The sequence below is a fragment of the Trachypithecus francoisi genome, unplaced genomic scaffold, assembly GCF_009764315.1.
Source record: "Trachypithecus francoisi isolate TF-2019V2 unplaced genomic scaffold, Tfra_2.0 Lachesis_group13, whole genome shotgun sequence".
Lineage (NCBI taxonomy): Eukaryota > Metazoa > Chordata > Mammalia > Primates > Cercopithecidae > Trachypithecus > Trachypithecus francoisi.
The window spans coordinates 79,363,161-79,385,038 of NW_022681458.1; the positions used below are offsets into that span (position 1 = coordinate 79,363,161).

A 21,878-nucleotide genomic window follows, 5' to 3' on the forward strand; every position below is an offset into this window, starting at 1 on the left:
AACTAATATTTAATATAATCTCTTCATTTCATAAGTGAAAAAAAGACTCTGAACTCAATAATAGTAACTGGTTCAGATTGATCACTCTAGTAGTGTGATACAAATAACCACTTTTTGGAATCAAAACTTAAGAAATTCAATTCTCTTGAAGACAGATTTAAAATTCCTTATGTTCTGAACATGTTGATCGTGGCAGCAATCTAGAAGACTATTGTATTTGTACTGTGTGGATTAAGTAATTGCTTACATATTTGCCAGAAGCCAACAAGTCATCACAATCAAAAGATGGTAATGTAAATGAATGGTATTAATATAATTAGATTGTTATAGCACAACCAATCTATAGTATGTGGAGTTATAAACTGCCTACTCAATTACTGGAAACAGACAGATATGCCAATGATCATTTGTCATAGTTACGTTCGAGCTAAGAGTATTTATTAATAGATGAAAAGTTCCAGGAACTCTAGGAGAAGGGCCAATAAAGAATTTTAACAGCCAATAACCCCTTCTTGTGTCTAATCACAATAAACAAGCAGACGTAATTTAGAGATTTTTGTTAAGTTTTATCTTGTCATAACTCACAAAGCAATTATAGTTACTTAAAAATCTGTAATGTTAAAATGTTTCCAAAGGAAACAGCTTTGTTTTTCTGTAGTTAAGACTAATATACTATGTTCAAAATGTGCCTATTCCTTTATTTTTCAATGTGAGAGCTCAATGTCATAGGTATAAATAAACTATATAGAATATTGATATTAAGTAGGTTTCTTTAAGTATGAGATCCACTGTTGCCAAACTATTCTCTTACATCACCATTTTCCCAAGAAGCTATTAAATTTGAGATACGATGTGCTATTTCCACTTACAAGTACATCCCAGAATATAAACACAATACTATTTGCTGCGAATCTGATAATGCAAATTCTCTTTCTCACAAATGTCTAACATCATATTAAGGATCTATTTCCTTGAAGTGAAAAATCTTTCCAATAGTCAGAATGTAAATTATTGTTGAGGAAGCTAGTAAGATGCAAGCCAAATGTATCAAATGTTGTGGGAAACCTCCTAGATTAAGCCTTTTTACATGTTACACAAGTGTTCAAGCTCTTTAGTTTAATTAAGCCCCAGCAATTTATTTTTGTTTTCACTGCATTTGCTTTGGGGTTCTTGGTCATGAAATCCTTGCCTAAGTCAATGTCTAGAAGGGGTTTTCCAATGTTGTCTTCTAGAATTTTTATAGTGTCAGGTATTAGATTTAAGTCCTTAATCCTTCTTGAGTTGATTTTTATATAAGGTAAGAGATGAAGATCCACTTTCATCCTCCTACATGTGGCTAGCCAATTAGCACAGCACCGTCTGCTGTAAAGGGGGTCCTTTCCCCATTTTATGTTTTTGCTTGCTTTGTCAAAGATCAGTTCACCTTAGGTATTTTGGTTTATTTCTGGGTTCTCTATTCTGTTCCACTGGTCTATGTGTCCATCTGTATACCAGTATCTTCCTGTTTTGGTGACTATGGCCTTATAGTATAGTTTGAAATCAGGTAATGTGATGCCTCCAGATTTGTTTTTTGTTGTTGTTGTTTTTTTTTTTTGCTTAGTCTTGCTTAGGCTATGCAGGCCCATTTTTGGTTCCACATGAATTTTAGAATTGTTTTTCCTAATTCCGTGAAAAATGATGGTGGTATTTTGATGGGAATTGCACTGAATTTGTAGATTGCTTTTGGCGATATGGCCATTTTCACAATATTGATTCTACCCATCTATGAGCATGGGATGTGTTTCCATTTGTTTGTGTCATCTGTGATTTCTTTTAGCAGTGTTTTCCTTGTAGAGGTCTTTTGCTTTCTTGATTAGGTATATTCCTAAGTATTTTATGTTTTTTGAAGCTATTGTAAAAGGGTTTGTGTTCTTGATTTAATTTTCGCTTGGTCACTGTGGGTGTACATTAATTTTATATCTGGAAACTTTGCTGATTCTTTTATCAGTTCTATGAGCTTTCTGGAAGAATCCTTAAGATTTTCTAGGTAAACAACCATATCATCACCAAACAGCAACAGTTTGAATTTCTCTTTACCAATTTAGATGCCCTTTATTCCTTTCTCTTCACTGATTGCTTTGGCTAGGACTCTTAGTACTATGTTGAAGAGGAGTGGTGACAGTGGACATCCTTGTCTTGTTCCAGTTTTCAGAGGGAATGCTTTCAGCTTTTCCCAATTCAGGATTATGTTGGCTGTGGGTTTGTCATACATGGCCTTTATTACATTGAGGTATGTCCTTTCTATGCCAATTTTGCTGAGAGTTTTAAACATAAAGCAATGCTGGATTTTGTCAAATGCTTTTTCTTCATCTTTTGAGATGTTCATGTGATTTATGTTCTTAATTCTCTTTATGTTGTGTATCACATTTATTCACTTGAGGATGTTAAGTCATCCCTATATCCCTTGAATGAAATCCACTTGATCATGGTGGATTATCTTTTTAATATATTGTTGGATTCAATTACCTAGTATTTTATTAAGAATTTTAGTCTTTCTGTTCATCAGGGATATTGGTCTGTAGTTTTCTTTTCTAGTTATGTCCTTTCCTGGTTTTGGCATTAGAGTGATAGTGGCTTGACAGAATGATTTAAGGACGGTTTGCTCTTTCTCTATCTTGTGGAATAGTGTCTGGTTGAATTCTACTGTGAATCCGTCTGGTACTGAACCATTTTTTTTTGTTGTTGATAATTTTTAAATTACCATTTCAATCTTGCTGCTTGTTATTGGTCTGTTCAGAGTATCTAATTCTACCTGATTTAAGCTAGGAGGGTTGTATCTTTCCAGGAATTGATCCATCTCTTCTAGATTTTGTAGTTAATATGAATAAAGGTGTTCATAGTAGCCTTGAATGATCTTTCGTATTTCTATGATGTCAGTTGTAGTATCTCTCATTTCATTTCTTATTGAGTTTTTTTGGACTTTTCTCTTCTTTTCTTGGTTAATCTTGCTAATGGTCTATCCATTTTATTTATCTTTTCAAAGAACCAGCTTTTTGTTTTATCTTTTGTATTTTCCATTTGTTTATTTCAATTTTATTTAGTTCTGCTCTGATCTTGGTTATTTTCTTTTTTTCTGCTTGGTTTGGGTTCAGTTTCTTCTTGTTTCTCTAGTTCCTTGAGGTGTGACCTTAGATTGTCTGTGCTGTTTCAGACTTTTCGATGTAGGCATTTAGGGCTATAACTTTCCTCTTAGCACTGCCTTTGCTGTATCCCAGAAGTTTTGATAAGTTGTGACACTATTGTTCAGTTTCAAGAATTTTTAGATTTCCATCTTCAATTCATTTTTTACCCAATGATCATTCAGGAGCAGGTTATTTGATTTCCATGTATTTGCATGGTTTTGAAAGTTCCTTTCGGAGTTGATTTCCAGTTGTCTTCCACTGTGGTCTGAGAGAGTATATAATGTCAATTTTCTTAAATCTATTGAAGCTCATTTTGTGGCCTGTCATATGATCTATCTTGGAGAAAGTTCCACGTGCTGTTGAGTAGAATGTATATTCTGTGGTTGTTGGAACGTGCTGTATATATCTGTTAAGTTCTTTTTTTTTTTCCAGGGTATAGTTTAAATCCATTGTTTCGTTGTTGACTTTCTGTCTTGATGACCTGTCTAGTGCTGTCAGTGGAGTATGGAAGTCCCCCACGATTATTGTGTTGCTGTCCATCTCATTTCTTAGGTTTGTTAGTAATTGTTTTATAAATTTGGGAGCTCCAGTGTTAGGTGCATAAATTTTTAGGATTGTGATATTTTCCTCTTGGACAAGGCCTTTTATCACTATACTAGGTCTCTCTTTGCCTTTTTTAATTGCTGTTGCTTTAAAGTTTGTTTTGTTTGATATAATAGCTAGCTACTCATGCTTGCTTTTGCTGTCCATTTGCATGAAGTGTCTTTTTCCACCCCTTTACGTTAAGTTTATGTGAATCCTTATGTATTAGGTGAGTCTCTTGAAGGCAGCAGATAGTTGGTTGGTGAATTCTTACCCATTCTGGAATTCTGTATCTTTTAAGTGGGGCATTTAGGCCATTTACATTCAGTTAGTATTCAGATGTGAGGTACCATTCTATTCACTGTGCTTTCTGTTTCCTGTATATCTTGGTTTTTGGTTTTTAAATTGTATTTTTGTTTTTTAGGTCCTGTGAGATTTATGTTTTAAAGAGGTTCTGTTGTGATGGTTTTCCACGATTTGTTTCAAGATTTAGAGCTCCTTTTAGCAGTTCTTGTAGTGATAGCTTGGTAGTGGTGAATTCTCTCAGCATTTGTTTGTCTGAAGACAACTATATCTTTCCTTCATATATGAAACTTAGTTTCACTGGATACAAAATTCTTGGCTGATAATTGTTTTGTTTGAGGAAGCTGAAGATAGGGCCCCAATCCCTTCAAGCTTGTAGGGTTTCTGCTGAGAAACTGCTTGTAATCTGATGGGTTTTCCTTTATAGGTTATGTGGTGCTTTTGTCTCACAGCTCTTAAGATTCTTTCCTTCATCTTAACTTTAGATAACCTGATGACAATGTGCCTAGGTGTTAATCTTTTTGCAATAAATTTCCCAGGTGTTCTTTGAGCTTCTTGTAGTTGGACGTCTAGGTCTCTAACAAGGCCAGTGAAGTTTTCCTTGATAATTCCCTCAAATATATTTTCCAAACTTTTAGATTTCTCTTCTTCCCCAGAAACACTGATTATTCTTAGGTTTGTTCATTTAACATAACCCCAGACTTCTTGAAGGTTTGTTCATATTTTCTTATTCTTTTTTGTCTTTGTTAGATTGGGTTAATTTGAAAACCTTATCTGTGAACTCTAAAGTTCTTTCTTCTGCTTGCTCAATTTGATTCCTGAGACTTTCCAGAGTATTTTACATTTCTATACGTGTGTCCATTGTTTCCTGAAGTTTTTTAAAAATTTATGCTATCTATTTCATTGTATATTTCTCCCTTCACTCATACCTTTTTCTTAATTTCCTTACATTGGGCTTTGCCTTTCTCTGGTGCCTCCCTGATTAGCTTAATAACTAACCTCCTGAATTCTTTTTCAGATAAATCAGGAATTTCTTCTTGGATACATTGCTGGTGAGCTAGTGTGATTATTTGGGGGTGTTAAAGAACCTTCTTCTGTCATATTACCAGGGTTGGTTTTCTGGTTCCTTCCCATTTGGGTAGGCTCTGTCAGAGGGAAGGTCTAGGGCTGAAGACTATTGTTCAGATATCTTTGTCCCACAGGCTATTCCCTTGATGTAGCGAGCCGCCACACACTGCTCTGTCCATCCAAGTCAGAGCTACAATCTAGTCCTGCCTCCGTGCTGGATGCTTACTGTCATGGAACATTGGACTCTAAGTTCTTCAGCTTTGAGACTCAGAATGGCTTCCTTGCTCCTCAGCTTGCAAATGGCCTATTGTGGGACCTTGTGATCATGTGACTTAACACTTAATAAACTCATATATATATACACACACACACACACAACTATATGTATTATATATATATATATCCTATTATATAAACACACACACACACACATATCCTATTAGTTCTGACCCTCTGGAGAACTCTGACTAATACAGTGGTCAGTTAATGATTGGACATACATTTCCTTAAATGTCTTGAATTAATAAATCTCTCAACTTAGCCAAGGAGCTCTGTGTATGTTATGGGGAATCCCTTAAACTTTCCATCAGCCTTCATTTCCTGCTGCCTAAGAGCCTCAAGGTTAGCCCTAAGTGAGAGACTGGAACCTTCTCAGTGTTACCCAGGCATAACTACAAGCTTGCACATGCACATAGCTTTCTAAATACTCAGGAATATGAAGGTATTTTTCAAAATATCCTATGAACATCTCATTTCACATTTTTTTTTCTCTTTTAAGTGCTTTGCCAACTTTCTGATGGCCCCAGCTATTATTATCTCCTCAGGCAGCTACAAGGTTTAACAATGCCTGTTGATTGTTTTTTGTTTTGTTTTGGTTTTTTAATGCTGGGGAAAAAAAGGTTGTTTGCAGTGAGTAAATTCTAAGTCAGGTCAAGTAAAGGCAGGCTCTGCAAGTGAGGGTTCCAGGAAACTGCCAGACAGGTTAAATAATGACACTTCTCTGTGAACCGGGCTTTTGAGGAACAATTCTGCTTCATCCAGTAGCTTTTAGACTGCTAGTTTCATGACTATTGTGACTGCAAGAATTTAAGGCTACCAAAGAGTGGAAATAGAAGGGTGAGAATATGGCAAGTTCAAATGTCATAGTTTGTGATTCATCTATTTTTTAAAAAAAATAAAAACTCTGCATATTGTTGCAAGCCTTTGTTTAATTTACAGAGTTCTAAAATACTACTTTCACATTTTTTCATTCATCTTATTTATTTTACAGAAGAGCATATTTTTGAAGGTCCTTTCTCTGCTCTTCCAAATGTGGCTCTCTCTCTCTTTGACATTTTAACTTTTTCATTTTTTAAGGGATTAGTCTATTTATTGTAAAGAATGCCCTCGATTTAGTTTTGTCTGATATTTTCTCATAGCTAGGCACAAATATAAACTTTGGTAGCAACGTGAAAGAAGTGATCCTGGTCTTTAGTGCATCCTCTCATAAGCCATATGATGCTTATCACATTACTTATAATGTTAACCGTACTTGGTTAAGGTGGTGTCTGTCATATTTTTCCAATATTATTATTTTTCTATTTGTAATTAACAAATATGTTGTGGAGCTATACTTTGAGAATAAGTAACTATCTTACTTCACATCTAATTTTTACTCAACTGGTTTAACATTCATTAATGTTTACCTTAATAAATTATTATGATGGTTGCCAATGTTAATTTGCTAATTATTTCATCCCTCCAATATTATTTGGCCATATCCATGTCTTTTTATCACAGAGAATTTAAAGTTGATAGATCATAAATTCCAAGAAGATCAATACTATGTCTGTCTTATTCATGGCTGTAGCCCTGTGCTCAGAATACCTTTGAGGACGATCATTAATATATATTTCTTAATTAAATTCATGATGGACTAAGTGACTGAGCAAAAGGTGATGCTCATTTTAGTTATAAATCCTAAAAATAAATAGTAATAAATAAAAATAGACAAGTAATAATTAAGAATACTATATGATGTTATGTATTCGCAGAATATACCACTCAAACCAATGGAACAGATATCAGCAGTGAAGAAATCTGGAATTGTCCAGTAATCAAAGCAATTAAACTATATCCTCAGGACTTGTAAATTAAGTTATACCAAATTTTACTAATAAAAAAGACGTTAACTAAAAATGGTTATATTTTTGAAGTGATAGTTTGCATTATTACTATTCAAAATGTATCCCCTTCCTGTAAGAAAGTTACATTTTTCTTCCACGTTGGGCTCAAGTATGAGCCGGCCAATAAAATGTGAGTAAAAATGCGTAGTAAAGAATTTGCCTTTGCCCAAAGAGACATCTGGCCTTTTCCCTGGCTTCTAGGAAATAATGTCTAAATATTTACAATTTCCTCTGCGATTTCAAGTATCTTTATTATTTATGATGGGCCCCTTGAACTTCATCTAATATTTTAGGCTAACAAGGTAACTCATGATAGAGGCCTCTCAGACCATGGGGTGTGAGACTGACCTTCTGGGGGGTGGTGCTAGAAACAGTTCAACCACATGGACAATTAATCAATCATACCTGTTCAATGAGGTCCCAATAAAAAGTCTGTACATCAAAGTCTGGGTGAGGTTCCTGGTGTGGCAGTACTCTATGCATATTGTCACTCATAGATGCTGGGAAGGTAATGTGTCCTGAGGACAACAGAAGCTTTAAGTTTGGAACTTTCTTTGACTCTGCCCCATGCAACTCTTCCTTTGGTGGGTCCTATTTGGTATCCTTTTCCCTGTAATGTACCATAACCATGAGTAGACTAGCTCTCAGCAAATTTTCTGAGTACTTCCAGCAAGTTACTCAAACCTAGGATGGTTTCAGAAACTCCTTAAACTTGCATTGGTGTCAGAAATAGGACAGTCTTGGGGACTCTGCCCTCAGCCTTTACAGTTTGGTTTACTCCAGGTAGAAGGTGATACAGTTTCAGAGCACAGTCTAAGAGTAAATGAATGCTTTGTGAAGCCCCCTTTTTCTCTGTTTCTGCAATCCTAGACGAATGGCTAATAAACTCTCCATAAAACTAGTTCTGTGAGTTCTTTTGATGAGAGAGAGTTCAGCTGAACCCTCTGCCAAGCAGAGATGGCCATGTAGCATTAATGGGAAAAAGACTTTGCTGTATTAGTCAACTGAGATTTTAGGTTTGTTTGTTATCATATCAGAAACTACCCTACTGTAACTTATACACTCATTCTATAATATGGTAGACAAACAAAACAGCTATTTAGTATTTGTTCTATGGTACTTATTTCAGGCAAACACAAGTATTTCTTTTGCTAGAGAAATGTTTTATTATAAAATACGAAGGTAATTTATCAGGCCATAGTCATAATTCTAGTGTCCATGCAAATCAAATACCTTTGTTTTTATTCTAGTCTAATCAACCATCATATCTGCCTTCACAGTGAACCTATATTGCAGTAATGAACATTTCAGTTATTGAAACATTACAGTTGTCAACTGGCCTGGTGCAGTGGCTCATTCCTTTAATCCCAGCACTTTGGGAGGCCAAGGTGAGTACATCACTTGAGCTCAGGAATTTGAGACCAAGCTGGGCAACATAGTGAGACCCTGTCTCCACTAAAAAAATATATATATAAATAACTGGACATGGTAGCACATACCTGTGGTCCTAGCTACTCTGGGACTGAGGTAGGAGGATCACTTGAGCATGAAAGTTTGAGGCTACAGTGAGCCATGTTGGTGTCACTACACTCCAGATTGGGCGACAGAGTGAGACTCTGTCTCAGAAGAAGAAAATTAAAATTGTCAATGAAAATATATAAATTAGCACTTTCCTTTTTATATTACTCTCTTACAAATCCCTTAGAATCTCATCAGTTCATAAAGAGGACCTGCAAAGTTGAAAAAAGTTCGAAACATACCTACATTGATTCTATCACTTACAGAGGATCTGCTTTCATTGACACTTTCTATTTGCGTAGCTCTTTAGCTGCTAAAATGTCAACTTCTTCAAAAATTCGTCCAAAGAGAGATGTTAACTACGTATGTGAAAAATGAAACTTTGCTACGATTTGAAGTTTTACTACCTTCTTTAGAGCATTTATATTTTCTCTTTATACTTCTTAAAATGTATCGATCATGTATAAAGTTATTCTCTTTGGAGTTTCCCTTTTGTGATAATAAATTATTGAACATGACATTGAAATAAATCATTTGAAACATTTGCAGCATTGTATATTTCCCACAACAAATACCTAAAGAGTTGAAGTCAATTGACACAGCAAGTAATTTGCTCTAACCATCTGTTCCATTCCTTTCAACAACTGTACATTCTTACCATGCCTTTGATTTCAATTTTTGTTATATATTTTGTGAACAAATATGCTATGAAGAGCTGATGCACAGCTGTGTCAAATGGTTAAGCTAGTAAGGTACATTAACAGACTAAGGGAGAGGAATAAGCACCCATTAGCCAAAAGCCAGAAATATCCCATTTATTTTACATAAAGCCCATTTAAACCTATACTGCATTGAACACTGCAATTTAAAATAGATGGTTTTAAAACACCAACCACCTTCTTCCAGAAATTAACAAGAGACATTTCTAGAAATATAAAGACTGGACTCAGAGGTTTAGAGCATCTACCTTGTTTTAAAGGAAAACCATAACAAAAGTTCCTATGGATTACCTGTTTATTGGTTACCTAGCATCCATTCTCATCCCCTTCTCCTGCCCACTGTTCACTAGAGAGACTGAAAAGTCTAGCTACTTTCTTTTCCAACCTGTCTCTTTGACAGAAACTGGTTCATATGATTAATTTGTGGCCAATTTAGGGGAATCTGGTTATTAGGAGAAATACATTGTGAGCCTTCTAAGTTTTTTTCGCTGATGAAAGAAGACACAATAATGTAATATTCTCAAACATATCAGTCTGCTTCCCACCTTTGGATTTGATTGTGCAAGAGCAGCAGCCATGTGTGATCATGGAGTAATGTATGTTAAACCATGCTAAGATGAAAGCAGAAGGATGAAAAGACTCTGGGTTCTTGATGACAACATTGAACTCATGAACCACTCATGGGATAGCCTGACTCTAGACATTTCATCCAGTCAATAATAGATGCAAAGGACCAGTCAAATAACATAATATGTCTCAAACCCTTGCTACACAAAATGTAGTCATCATTAGCATCACATAGGTGTTGTAAGAAATGCAGCATCTCAAGACCCACCCCAGAACTATGACAAAAGGCTTTTAGAAGATACCCAAGTGATTTGTAAGCACATTAGAGTTTAAGAAACACAGGTTTAAGGCCTCGTAAGGTGGGCGGTGGCTTTACTTGCCGTTGCAAATTATCGTAAGTTGCACAATTGCTAAATGGTCGAGCGTCTCTGGTACTGTCTGTTTACCACGACCCAAGAGTAACTTCTCACAGCTTTTTTCCTCTGTGCTTCTCAATCTTTCACAATTGAGAACTCGTATAATTTCAGCTTAGTTTTTTTCTCTGTTGTCTTCTGTTCTTGCCTGCTTACTAGAGGAAATGCTTTCCTCATTCTTTAATTCATTTATTAAACCAAGGGCTCATCACCAAATACCAAACATACCTATCTATCTCTATCATCTATCTGTTTCTTCATCTGTGACATATATACACACACCTATATATGTACACATACATATATCTCTATCTTCTGTTTATTTCTTCATCTGTGACATATATACACACCTATACAATATGTATACATGTATACAAACATGTACAGATGTTATAATGATTTTACATATAATAGATTATGTGTACACACACATACACACATATCTCCAGATATATGCTAGCACTGGTATTAACAAATAAGACATGGTTCCTATGTGTAACCAACATAGTACTCTTCATTATCCTTAAATTACTCATTTCCTTTTTTGTGACAAAAAATACAAGTTTGGATCAAAGGAAAATAAATACATGAGACTAAAAGAATACTTGTTCATCATTAAAATACCAAAAAAAGTTATGCACTCCCAAAATTCTTAAATGTATTCACTGTAAAATTTTCATGGCAGACTTTTGTGTTTAACTTACTGCTTTACTCAAGAATCAGCATTAAAGGTACATGATACTAACAATGATACTTATTTTTCATTCAGTGATATTTTTAAAAATATATTTAAAGCAAGATTTATTTCTATCTATTCCTGAAATTTGAGAGGTTACACAGTTTCAAATTCAAAAAAGGTAATCATTTTGTGGGTTAGCCTGGAGCCTTCTGTCATCACTACCCACAACATTTTTTGAAAGAATCCTTTCTAGGGCCGGGCGTGGTGGCTCAGGCCTGTAATCCCAGCACTTTGGGAGACCAAGGTGGGCAGATCACAAGGTCAGGAGATAGAGACCATCCTGGCTATCACGGTGAAACCCATCTCTACTAAAAATACAAAAAAAAATAGCTGGGTGTGGTGGCAGGCACCTGTAGTCCCAGCTACTCAGGAAGCTGAGGCAGGAGAATGGCATGAACCCAGGAGGCGGAGGTTGCAGTGAGCTGAGATGGCACCACTGCACTCCAGCCTGGGCAACAGAGTGAGACTCTGTTTTGGGGAAAAAAAAAAAAAGAAAGAAAAGAAAAAAATGTTGCCGTTTACCAAAGGTATATTTTGTTCTGGGTCCCATTCAAGAGACTTTGCATTCTCTAATTTAGTCTTTACAATGTCAGTGACAGGAAACAGTGCTGGAGATAAAGACATAGCTGTATTAAGAAATGGTGAAAACGAATGAATGAATATGTAACAAAAGATAACAAATTAGTACGTAAGGAAAGAGATTTTTCCATTTCCACTGTGAATGTGAATTCCAAGAAGCAAAGACATACGTCTTTAAAATAAACTTTTTTTTTTTTGGCAAGGTAAACATTTTTTTCCCCCCCAAGACTACATTCACAAAGAAATGCTGTCTCAATTTTCAGGAAAACCTCTGATACTGAGACTGATGATTCCATGGGGCTGCTTCTAACAAAAGAACTTTCTGATTTGTGTTCTGTGGAGTTTATGGGATTATTTGGCTTGTCCCTTGAGATAGAGCTGGGAGGTAGGGGCAGCTACTCCAAAAGGCCTACAGAGTCAGGCCCGCCATTGCGGGTGCCCTTTCTGCTGGCTGTTCTGGGCACCAGATGCTTCTTCCTGTTGTTGTGACAGTTGGGTAGGCACTGTGTCTTGATTCTTTTCATCATCCTGCTGGGCCTGTTCCTGAACTTTTGACAGTAGCTGCTGCTTAATGACAGCAAGGCTGTTGGTGAAATAGCTGTCGCCTGTGTTAAATGATCTATAAATCTATGATCAAACACTGCAGTCTGGAGAAAGTGGGTATAAAGTTAAAGGTGGCCCAACCATTTAATAAGATGAAATGTGAAAGTGGTGCAAGGAAGCCTAAGTACAAACAAGGCTTAACACCATGGTCATCACAATATAAAGACTTCCTTATTACAACATGGGGATGACCTGGCTGCGGTTTTCAAATTCAACAGTGAGTTGCATTTTTGATTGAGTCTCAGAAGTCAGAGGGACTTCCCAATGAGTCCACTTTCCTGGCAGCCAAATGCTAGTTATCTGCCTCTCTCCTGCATGCATCTGTTCTTTAGGATCTGTACAAGGCAAAGTAGAGATTGCCTTCTACTTTATGAAAGTTAGTCATTAAGAAAACTTTAAGTTTTACCATTTTTTTGAAAGATTTCAAGAGGCCAGCCTTTGAAAGAGCTATGCCAATATAGAACATTTAAAGATAAGAGGAGAAAGAGCATCAGTTATTTTTAAGCTATAAAATCAACCATAGAATTTGTAGACTGAAGGAACTTAGATGAACCTCAAGCTTTTAATTCCCCCTCCTACTTCAGTTTGAGTTAAATTTTTTAGAGCCAGATGAAGTCTAAGATAAACAGAAATAAATTATCCTTTTTAAAAAACTCTGATCAGAAATTTGGTGCCCATCTTGGATCTGTTGATTAGGCTCCTGTGCACCCAGCAGCCTTAATTCCTAATAGACAGTGGAGACAGGGTGCAACAACATGAGCATCAGTGTCTAACAGCCTACAAGTAGACTTGAAGGTACATTAGACCACCTCTGCCATAGCAAATGGCAATTATCTTGCAAGGGAAATGGATTAGCTTAAAGGAGTTACCTAAGTTTGAAAATTATTTTTGTTCTGTGTTGTTTGGATGGAAGAGTGCTGGAGGCTAGATTTTAAACAGTGTGAAAAAAAAAACAAAAAAAAAAAGGAAAATTAGGGCCAGAAAATAAGCTCCTCCTAACATTATTCCATAGCCAGTTGCTGGACAAGCAAAACCATTTTCATAAAATTTAAATGAGGTGTTTAAATTGGCTCCCTGTATAAATTACTCTACGTGAATATTCTTCTCTTTGACATACATGCTGATTTTAGATCCATCCTGCTGCTACATGGAATGTAGTTTATGTAAAATGGCTAAGGATTGAGAAGAAGGAATTTTAGGTTGGCCCAATGAGCAGGTTAAACTTATTCTCTTCTCCCAAAGCTTACATTATTGGTAAAATTAGATGCAAAAAAGAAAAAAGCTTACATTAATGAAAAATTAAATTTGAGCTCTTTATTATAGAGATATAAGAAATTAACAAGTGACAGTAGGATGATTTCTTTAACAGGGAAAATTTTGAGTTACAAGAGCTTACACTGCTTCATTTGAAGAAAAAGAGAAGAATCGTAGGCATCTAAGGACAAATGTGACCTAAGAAATTAGATATTGCAGTTGGTTTCATGACTCTCCTGAGACCCACAAGTTTCCTCTGATGAGAAGCAGAACATTGTTTCCAATGCAAGGTGTGAACAGTGAAGCCAACAGCGGGTTCACCCATTCTGTCATAGCCACTCTTCAGTAATTCGCTTCCCCAAATGCACTGAGGCTGATTTCCTCTCTTCCTCTTCTGCCTTACTTTTGTCTGAAATGCAGTGCAATAGCTTAACATCTGAAACTTCAACTTAACTAGAAATGTCTTCCCTGAGGTCAATGTTAAAGGAAAGGTATGGGTTCTTCAGAATAATCCCTTGCTCCCTAAGTCACATTTCATCATTAACACGAGAACACTGAATATGGAAGTATTTTTAATTGTGCCATTTTTTGTTTTTAAAAAATATGAGTTCTTTCCTTTATGAAATGCAGAAAACATGCCAAGTAATTACATTGACTCTGAGGAATCCAGCGTATTCTTGTGACATTTTGATTCACTCAAATGTTATGTTTTCCTTATATATTTTCTATCTTTGCACACTTTAAATTTGTATTCAGAAAAATATTTAGAAATTCACATAGTAATCTTAGTGAACTATCTTATATTCTCCAATTGAATGGTACACTAATACCAAGGAACTAGAAAATTTTAAACATTAAGGTGGTTACAAGTCAGATTGCTTGATAATGTCTGATTAAGTCACAAACTTTAGATGTCTTTAGCATTGCTGGTGAGGGCATGTAGATTTCAATAGTTCTAAATGGCACTTGTTATGAGCTGAATTGTGTCTCCCCAAAATTCATATGTTGAAGTCCTAACCCTCATTACCTCAAAATGTAACTCTATTTGGATACAGAGTCTTTGAAAAGTAAGTCAAAATGTGGTCTTAGGCTGGGACCTAATCTAGTATGACTGGTGTCCATGTAAGAAGAGGAAAAGAGGAAAAGAGGGTGTGTGCAAAAAGAAGACCATGTGAAGATACGGGAGGAGATGACTATTTACGAGCCAAGAAGAGAGACTTTGGAAGAAACCAACCCTGCTGACACCTTTGTCTCAGACTTCCAACATCTAGAATTCTGAGAAAATAAATACCTGTGGTTCAAGCTACCCATTCTGTGGTACTTTGTTATTGTAGCCCTAGAAAACTAATAAAGTACCACAGGGAATGGAAAGAGTCAATGACTTTCCTAAATTACCTTGCCTAGTCCCCCTAAAATAGTAAACTCTGAGACAACCTGGGTGACTAACTCCTAAAGTAACTCATTAATTAATTATTCAACAAATATGTACTAATTTGATTTTTTTCTACTCATTTGTCACTTGCTAGATTATAGAGATACGAGGCCATCTTCTCAAGAAATTCAGTCTGGTAGGAGATAAAGGCATGCAGAAATAATTGTAAACAGTGTGGGAGATGTCAAGGTAAATGCACACATTCCTTTATGTATTCATTCACCTTTCAAATCCAATGCACTCTTTCTGAGAGGGTACTCTGTGCCAGCACTAGCTGGAGAAACACTGAACTTTCATAGCAAGACATTTTAATGAAGGACCCCCTAATAATGTATCTATTCTCTCATGAAGAAGGAAGGTTTTATTCAGTTGTGTTTTACTGGTTGTCTTCTGGATGTCCCATAAGTATGTCACACAAAAAACCTCCATGACAGTGCCTACTCTCTTCCCCAGTAAGTGCTCTTTGGGCTACTTTCCTTATTTTGTTCCATGGTACTTTCATCCATCCAGTCACCCAAGTCAAAATGTGAAATAATCGTTGAATTATCCTTTCACCCGTACTCCATATCTTGGGTCATCAGGTCTGGTGACTCATCTGAAATATCTCTAAACATTCTAACTCTCTTCAAACCTTATTTATTTTAGGCCTTACTCATCTCTTGCCTAGATTATTATAGTCTGTAATTACTATAGACTACAATTTACTGACTAGATTATTTTCTATTGTAGGAGAACTTCTACCTCTTATTGCTTTCAATTTTAATCCATCTTCCACAATGACTCAAGAGTTACATTTCTGAATGAAAACACAGACACATCATTTTCTTGCGTAATATTTCATGATTGCTAACAAGACATAATACAAATTTCCTTAACCCAGTGCAATAGCTCCTGTCTGCTTCTCCAGCCATACTCCCACTGCTTAACCAGAATACATCCTATGCTCGTCACAGAAAGTTAAGATTTTCACATTTTAAATATAAACCTGAGTAAAAATAGAAAGAAAAAAAAAGGGAAAGTTTTTTCTTCAGCAATTGTCAAACTAGGAAGAGGATAACCATCCTAGGTCTGAATATTTGTGTGCTCTTTCAATATTTATGATTCAGTATGTTCTTGTCTAGGTCTTGCATTATTATTATTTTCCCTGCAATATGCATATAAGACCTTGCTACATGTGGTAAGAAAAATAGTTTCCAGTGAAGAATATTTTAAAGAAAATTAAAACATTTGAACCTTTAACTCAATGAAAACAGTAAGCAGATTGCATTATATTTTTCATAAATAGTGAGATATGGTATTATGTTTTATGACCTCAAGATATTATATGGCATATATCACCCCAGAAGCAGAAAAATGGAGTTATTAAATATAACTAATAAGTAGTTGTTTTCTCATTACATAAATTTGCTAAAATATTATTTTATGAACAATTTCTTCAGAATAATATATATTTGGAAAATGTTGACATTTTTAAAATCACACAAAAATGCTTTCAGTTACTTGACAGCAAAAAGTGACAATCCAAGTCTTTATATATTACATTCCTAAATTTTAATTTAATTTTTAAAAATAATTAAATTCAGGGCTTTTTCCCCCATAAAAAAATCAAATTGCTGCTATTCCAAGTCTTCCCTTTTGCATATATTACATTGTTAGAAGTCAGTAAATATTTTTTTCAAAATACTTGTCCAAAGACTAACATTTTCAGCCCATCCAACCATAAATATTGTCTTCCAAAGTTTCAGCTTTCCTGAAGGAGCTGTTGAATTCCTAAGTGTTCTAGGAGGGAACAGTGCATGGGCTGCAAGGATGCCTGAGGATAAAGGCCCTGAATACTATGCCAAGAAGCCCTGATTATCAAAGAGAGAAAAATAACTCAGCCTGATTTTAATGAAACCTTTTTAAAGTGGAGGAAAGGCAAATAATGTGGAAAATATCAGTGACTTCCAAAGCAGGTCGGAGAAGGAGCCCCAAGTCTATTCAGAAGATTATTTGATATCAGACAACAATTAGATAATCTCTTGGAAATGAGTTAATGGATGGCCCTCATCTGGCCAGGTGTGCTCCCTCTGTTGCAAACTAAAGCCCAGACTGTATCTGTTAAAAATCTTCTGTCTTCATCAGTTGGGTTTGGAGACATAGTTTTTCCAGGACTTGTAAAGAAAGCTTTTCCTGATTTATGAGCTTTGTGGCTAAACAAGTTTCCAGGCCCCAGGGCTGCTGATTTAACAGCTTTCGCGAGTATTAGAGTTCAAGGAAAATAATCCTTGTTAAAAAGTGTACATTAAGTTATTTCTAACTAAACCATGAGAAAGGGTCTTCTTTACCAATTACTAAGTATTAAAAAGTTACCAATTATATGCGGCTTTACTGACAAGGTCATTTATAAAAGAATCATTCAATCTAGTCAAAGAAAACCACCACTGAAAACACAGCTAAAAACAATACATCAGCTAAATTTTCAAGAAATTAATGTTTCTGTTATCTATATTTATATTTAGAGACGGAGCAGTGAGAATGTTTCATCCTTGAACTGAAAGACTGCCTCTGAGCTCTTTGCAGAGAAAAAGAAGAAAGTTTGATTGCAGTGGCAGGCTTGAACAATTTGGATGTGCAGAGTATTGATTTCTCTCCTGTATTTATTCTATTTTTGTGTTAGGAAACGTTAAGTATCTAGAGAGGGATGGCAAAGTGGACGTTCTTAAAACCGTTTGACATGATTGAAAGCCTTCATATTTGTCAAAGTGTTTACCTGCTATATGGAGTCGTTTTGTTTTCACATATTTGTTCTCAACGGATGTCATATCCTTGAAATGTGGCAGATTCATATTTCTGAAGTATCCATTTTTCAGTTTAACACCAGATATGTCAGTTGTGGACTGGGGAGCCATGGTATGCTGACATGAGCATGAGTTTCTGTGCCCCTTTTTACTGATCAAGCAGCTGGTTAGTGCAAGGAAGAGTCTGCATTGCACTGTTCAACACATGGATCAAACACTGTTCTTTGCACTGTATTCTAACCAGCCATGGCCATTCTTTAGTCATGTCTCAAAAGGTACCACAGTTCCCAAGTTGGTTTCTCTGGCAACTGTAGAGACAGCTGAATTACAATTCATAATTGACCAGTCACTGGCCCTGGGGATATTTATTTATCTGCCAAGTTTCCATGTGGCCTGTGGAGTGCGGAAAGTGGCCGCCCCTCCCAGTTTCCTGAGTCCTTTGAGATAGAACCAGTGAACCACGACCCTCTGTTCTGGTCACTGGAAAAAAAAAATTTTTTTCTTTACAATTCATTCAGAACAGCTTTGATTTTCTTTAAAGATTGTTATCCCAGGGAACAATGCTGCTTGTTTTGGATTGTTTTGTGCTCTTCATACCTGTTGAGCTTTGATTATGCTGAAGCTGCCAGCTCACTTTATAAAGAGTCAACTGGAAGGCAATTTGAATATGTAACCTATTTGCTTCCTTTACAAACTTGACTCACTCTAATTTGGCCAGATGTAATGAGAGCAATAATTTGTTAGGCTACTAAAAGATCTTTCAGTATTCCTTATGTGGAAGCCATTTCAGATTAGTTGTCTTAAGCCAAAGATAGTTATCAATGACTCTTTATGTCTTAAATAAATTTGTGGAAAACTCTTTAGCCCTTGAAATAATATTTTGTATCATTCAAGTTTCTGTGTAAGAAGTTTTTACATCTGCAAACACTAGCTACTTTAAGCACTGAAAGTCTGTCAAATTGTCACAAGTAGAGAATTATTCCAAATATGCCTGATATTGAGAAGCATTACATTTTTTGGAAAATATGCAAGCACATACCTAATCAATACAATATTGGTTGATGCAAAAATAAATCACCAAATTTAATAGGGTTATTGCATCTGAATTTTACTTAGAGTTTTGTTAACATTTATTTTGCATTACCCGTGAACATTGATTGGATTTAGATTGGTGAAGATTTGTTAGACTGATGTGAATCTTTGCCATTAAAAATGACATCAGGGTCCATATAATGCACCGTTGTTAGAGGCAGAGACTGTGTAGAATTGCTGGCCTATGTGAAACAGAGCCTGTAAGCACCAGCACCACAGAGGTATCTCACTAACGCCACTCAAAGAAGAGTACTCCTTTTGCTTCCCATTTTCAGTCACATTATCGATCACCAGCACCTTCAGAAGAAATGTTACCACGAATGGTACAAATTGAGCTGGAGAAGTAACTCAATTAACATGATTCCAATGCCAGGGCCACTTTTTCAGGATGTATTCTTACTCACTCAGTGACTTTCCTGTTTCATTGATTCTGGGCACTTGGGTTTTGTAAGAATATATATGACCAAGTGCTCTTTTACTTTTATGGCTTACCATAGCACAAATTGCTGCAGATGTGAATGTTCTTATTGGCATACATGGAAGAATGACCTTACTTTATAGCGCTATTATAAAAGCACGGTTTAAACTAGCCTTTCAATTTTTGTGTGACAGAAGAAGGGGCTAATCTTATGGGTCTTGACCTCTCTCGAGCATTCAAACTATTGATGACAGAGCACAAGGCTTTTTACATTCCGGCTTGTCATTTTCTTGGCCTTAGATGGTACCCAACCCATTTCAGTGCATATGTCTTATTGACGTCCTGCGTTGGAGGGTGATGTGTCTTCTCAGCTTTTTAACATCTCCGGTCTACCCTTCTGTAAGGATTACGGAAAGAAACAATTGTCCTTACTGAGTCCCAAATGTAACTTTCTACATCTCCAATTCATAGCAACAAAAATACTACTGGAGGTATACGATCTCCTGCCTTATTAATAAGCATACCTAATCTATACAATATTTCAAGCAACTGGTTGATCATCCAGTTGCATGACTCATATTTGTTCACCAAACTGGATCATCTAGAGAGACGTCTTTAATTTCTGTTACAGCACATGTCTCGAATTTGTTTTACATTTTTTACTGAGGTTTCAATGAGGATCCCATCTACTGTACTTATTCTTCCTTAAAGCATTTAGCAATACTCTGTACAAACTTAAGCAGAAATATTTTTATTTCCCTATAAAACTACACAAATAAAAATATGAAATTGTTAAGGATATACTAAATACAGTCTAAAAGATGATGTGAACGATACTAAAAGGGGACATCCTGAGTTATCTGCCAGTGTCGTGGTTTTCCTTGGAGATTCCTAGGTCCAAGGTGCCTGCTGCTCTTTCATTCCCTCAGAGGGATTGTTTATGCAGGTGACGTCACCAGTCTTACCACATACAATTGGTCCCAGAGTGTGTGCCGGCCACAAAGGCACCCATGTAGAGTCTGGCTAGCAGAGTGTATGTTGTCCTGGAGAGAGCACTTTTACCAACTGGGCTGCCTAAAAATGGATGAGACTGGCAGACCCAATCAAATTTTCATCTCCTTTGTGAGGTTTGAATGGGACACTCAAAGGAAGGTTGAAGACAATAGGGGGGTAAAGTTGCTGAGAGATCAACAGAAAGGAAGCAGTAAGCAGAAAAGATGGGGCTGCAGAACTCTGGGTTAAGAAAATGCCTCAATAGAGAGGAGAATAATGAGGGTCAGCTTGCAAGTGACAGCAGGAGCTATAGACACAGAGAGAGAATGACTGAGCTGGCATGACATGGAGCACTAAAGCAGGGAGGGAAGGTTGACATGTGCTGAGGGCACACCTTGGTTCTCTAGAGCTATTTATAGTCTCTAGAATATTTTTATCCTAAATGATCATCCAGTTTGCCATGGTACCTGGCTCTGTGGTTATGGGGGTATTCTAAAAGCTGTTTTGAACTCTGTGAGCCAAATTAGGAGTCTATTTTGCTCTCCCTCATTTCCCCATGTATCTTCTCAATAAACCACAGCCAGAGTGTATGGCTGTTCTTAGTAGACACAAACTGGCACAATATTTATCTGTGGGGATAGTGAAGAATAGATGATCTCTAGCTTAGATCATGTGTAATCATAATGTAGCAAAAAGTTATAGGTTTGGGGAAAAAAAGCCTTATGTTAAAAGGTAGTAGTAAAAGCAATGTCAGTAATTTCCCAAACTGTTTTTTGAAGGACAATGTGTTGAAGCTATTCTTAAAAATGGGGTTTGGGGATGAAAATAATGTGTTACGTGTGAGTATGATTTATGATGCACATTAGATTAAAAACTCTGTGAAGTCTTGCAATTAAGAACAAATATTACTTATGTTTAATCCAGCAAAAGAAAACACCTTTTTTAAATTTCATCAGAGCAACAAAAAATATCTCACCAAATTTTTTTCATGGTATGCAGTTTCTAAAACTTCAGTTTATATAAATAATCTTAATAACTACATTACCTCTTATAAAAGATAGCTACCCTTGAGATTGCATTTAACTGTGAATTATTCTAAACTTTGGAATTCTTATTGCTTCAAATTTCCTGCAAGAAGTTTTAAAAATCATACTAAAGGCATATTGGTTATTAAAAGTTCTGTAAATACCAGCTTGAAAAATTTCTGTCTCTTCCTACCCACCCTATAGTTATCTGTGCTAGAGGAGGATTTTCTTTGTGAATTGTCAATGCAACTTAAAGGTTTTGCACAAAAATTTTCTAACCTGAGGAAACTGGAAGAATAATAAAATGTGGATATAATCATCTTAACTCCTTTGAAACAATACGATAAAAATAGAAGGGACCAATAGGAATTTGCATAAATGCATGTTTCAACACCTCTGTGTGGTTATAACTGGGTTGAGATAATCCTTACCATAGGGTATTAAAATGTTGGGTATTCTGAGACATA

The 21,878-nt window shown here is 36.0% G+C and overlaps 1 long non-coding RNA gene across 1 annotated transcript; it reads left to right on the forward strand.

The window, feature by feature from the left end:
- The first annotated feature begins 3,397 nt into the window (after window positions 1–3,397).
- LOC117094932 lies at window positions 3,398–8,424 on the forward strand. Its single transcript, XR_004441732.1, has 3 exons — window positions 3,398–3,408; window positions 5,664–5,669; window positions 8,296–8,424. It is a non-coding gene; the product is annotated as an uncharacterized LOC117094932 (long non-coding RNA).
- Window positions 8,425–21,878: the final 13,454 nt, after the last annotated feature.